Consider the following 3,716-nt stretch of genomic DNA (forward strand, 5'->3'; position numbering starts at 1 on the left):
CCGTATCCACCAGAGTAATGTTGACTATCAGGGTGCACTTGTATAGAGAATAAGGCAGAGCACACATCCACCACAGTAATGTCGACTATCGGGGTGCACGGGTATAGAGAAGAAGGCACCACAGTAATGTTGACTATCAGGGTGCACAGGTATAGAGAAGAAGGCAGAGCACACATCCACCACAGTAATGTTGACTTTCATGGTGCACGGGTAAAGAGAAGAAGGCAGAGCACACATCCACCACAGTAATGTTGACTATCAGGATGCACAGGTATAGAGAAGAAGGCAGAGCACATATCCAACACAGTAATGTCGACTATCAGGGTGCACAGGTATAGGGAAGAAGGCAGAGCACACATCCACCACAGTAATGTCAACTATCAGGGTGCACTTGTATAGAGAAGAAGGCAGAGAACACATCCACCACAGTAATGTTGACTTTCATGGTGCACAGGTATAGAGAAGAAGGCAGAGCACACATCCACCACAGTAATGTTGACTATCAGGGTGCACAGGTATAGAGAAGAAGGCAGAGCACATATCCACCACAGTAATGTCGACTATCAGGGTGCACTTGTATAGAGAAGAAGGCAGAGCACATATCCACCACAGTAATGTCGACTATCAGGGTGCACAGGTATAGGGAAGAAGGCAGAGCACACATCCACCACAGTAATGTTGACTATCAGGGTGCACAGGTATAGAGAAGAAGGCAGAGCACATATCCACCACAGTAATGTCGACTATCAGGGTGCACAGGTATAGGGAAGAAGGCAGAGCACACATCCACCCCAGTAATGTCGACTATCAGGGTGCATTTGTATAGAGAAGAAGGCAGAGAACACATCCACCACAATAATGTTGACTATCAGGATGCACGGGTATAGAGAAGAAGGCAGAGAACACATCCACCACAGTAATGTTGACTATCAGGATGCACGGGTATAGAGAAGAAGGCACCACAGTAATGTTGACTATCAGGGTGCACGGGTATAGAGAAGAAGGCACCACAGTAATGTTGACTATCAGGGTGCACAGGTATAGGGAAGAAGGCAGAGAACACATCCACCACAGTAATGTTGACTATCGGGATGCACGGGTATAGAGAAGAAGGCACCACAGTAATGTTGACTATCAGGGTGCACAGGTATAGGGAAGAAGGCAGAGCACACATCCACCACAGTAATGTCGACTATCAGGGTGCACTTGTATAGAGAAGAAGGCAGAGAACACATCCACCACAGTAATGTTGACTATCAGGATGCACGGGTATAGGGAAGAAGGCAGAGCACACATCCACCACAGTAATATCGACTATCAGGGTGCACTTGTATAGAGAAGAAGGCAGAGAACACATCCACCACAGTAATGTTGACTATCAGGATGCACGGATATAGAGAAGAAGGCACCACAGTAATGTTGACTATCAGGGTGCACAGGTATAGGGAAGAAGGCAGAACACACATCCACCACAGTAATGTCGACTATCAGGGTGCACTTGTATAGAGAAGAAGGCAGAGAACACATCCACCACAGTAATGTTGACTATCAGGATGCACGGGTATAGAGAAGAAGGCACCACAGTAATGTTGACTATCAGGGTGCACAGGTATAGGGAAGAAGGCAGAGCACACATCCACCACAGTAATGTCGACTATCAGGGTGCACAGGTATAGGGAAGAAGGCAGAGCACACATCCACCACAGTAATGTCGACTATCAGGGTGCACTTGTATAGAGAAGAAGGCAGAGAACACATCCACCACAGTAATGTTGACTATCAGGATGCACGGATATAGAGAAGAAGGCACCACAGTAATGTTGACTATCAGGGTGCACAGGTATAGGGAAGAAGGCAGAGCACACATCCACCACAGTAATGTCGACTATCAGGGTGCACTTGTATAGAGAAGAAGGCAGAGAACACATCCACCACAGTAATGTTGACTATCAGGATGCACGGGTATAGAGAAGAAGGCACCACAGTAATGTTGACTATCAGGGTGCACAGGTATAGGGAAGAAGGCACCACAGTAATGTTGACTATCAGGGTGCACAGGTATAGGGAAGAAGGCAGAGCACACATCCACCACAGTAATGTCGATTATCAGGGTGCACTTGTATAGAGAAGAAGGCAGAGAACACATCCACCACAGTAATGTTGACTATCAGGATGCACGCGTATAGAGAAGAAGGCAGAGCACACATCCACCACAGTAATGTCGACTATCAGGGTGCACAGGTATAGGGAAGAAGGCAGAGAACACAACCACCACAGTAATGTTGACTATCAGGATGCACGGGTATAGAGAAGAAGGCACCACAGTAATGTTGACTATCAGGGTGCACAGGTATAGGGAAGAAGGCAGAGCACACATCCACCACAGTAATGTCGACTATCAGGGTGCATTTGTATAGAGAAGAAGGCAGAGAACACATCCACCACAGTAATGTTGACTATCAGGATGCACGGCTATAGAGAAGAAGGCAGAGAACACATCCACCACAGTAATGTTGACTATCAGGATGCACGGGTATAGAGAAGAAGGCACCACAGTAATGTTGACTATCAGGGTGCACGGGTACAGAGAAGAAGGCACCACAGTAATGTTGACTATCAGGGTGCACAGGTATAGGGAAGAAGGCAGAGAACACATCCACCACAGTAATGTTGACTATCAGGATGCACGGGTATAGAGAAGAAGGCACCACAGTAATGTTGACTATCAGTGTGCACAGGTATAGGGAAGAAGGCAGAGCACACATCCACCACAGTAATGTCGACTATCAGGGTGCACTTGTATAAAGAAGAAGGCAGAGAACACATCCACCACAGTAATGTTGACTATCAGGATGCACGGGTATAGAGAAGAAGGCACCACAGTAATGTTGACTATCAGGGTGCACAGGTATAGGGAAGAAGGCAGAGCACACATCCACCACAGTAATGTCGACTATCAGGGTGCACTTGTATAGAGAAGAAGGCAGAGAACACATCCACCACAGTAATGTTGACTATCAGGATGCACGGGTATAGAGAAGAAGGCAGAGAACACATCCACCACAGTAATGTTGACTATCAGGGTGCACAGGTATAGGGAAGAAGGCAGAGCACACATCCACCACAGAAATGTCGACTATCAGGGTGCACTTGTATAGAGAATAAGGCAGAGAACACATCCACCACAGTAATGTTGACTATCAAGATGCACGGGTATAGAGAAGAAGGCACCACAGTAATGTTGACTATCAGGGTGCACAGGTATAGGGAAGAAGGCAGAGCACACATCCACCACAGTAATGTCGACTATCAGGGTGCACTTGTATAGAGAAGAAGGCAGAGAACACATCCACCACAGTAATGTTGACTATCAGGATGCACGGGTATAGAGAAGAAGGCACCACAGTAATGTTGACTATCAGGGTGCACAGGTATAGGGAAGAAGGCAGAGAACACATCCACCACAGTAATGTTGACTATCAGGATGCACGGGTATAGAGAAGAAGGCACCACAGTAATGTTGACTATCAGGGTGCACAGGTATAGGGAAGAAGGCAGAGCACACATCCACCACAGTAATGTCGACTATCAGGGTGCACTTGTATAGAGAAGAAGGCAGAGAACACATCCACCACAGTAATGTTGACTATCAGGATGCACGGGTATAGAGAAGAAGGCACCACAGTAATGTTGACTATCAGGGTGCACAGGTATAG

This window comes from Ambystoma mexicanum, chromosome 9 (genome assembly GCF_040938575.1).
Source record: "Ambystoma mexicanum isolate Mex_15411 chromosome 9, UKY_AmexF1_1, whole genome shotgun sequence".
In the NCBI taxonomy this organism is placed as follows: Eukaryota; Metazoa; Chordata; class Amphibia; order Caudata; family Ambystomatidae; genus Ambystoma; species Ambystoma mexicanum.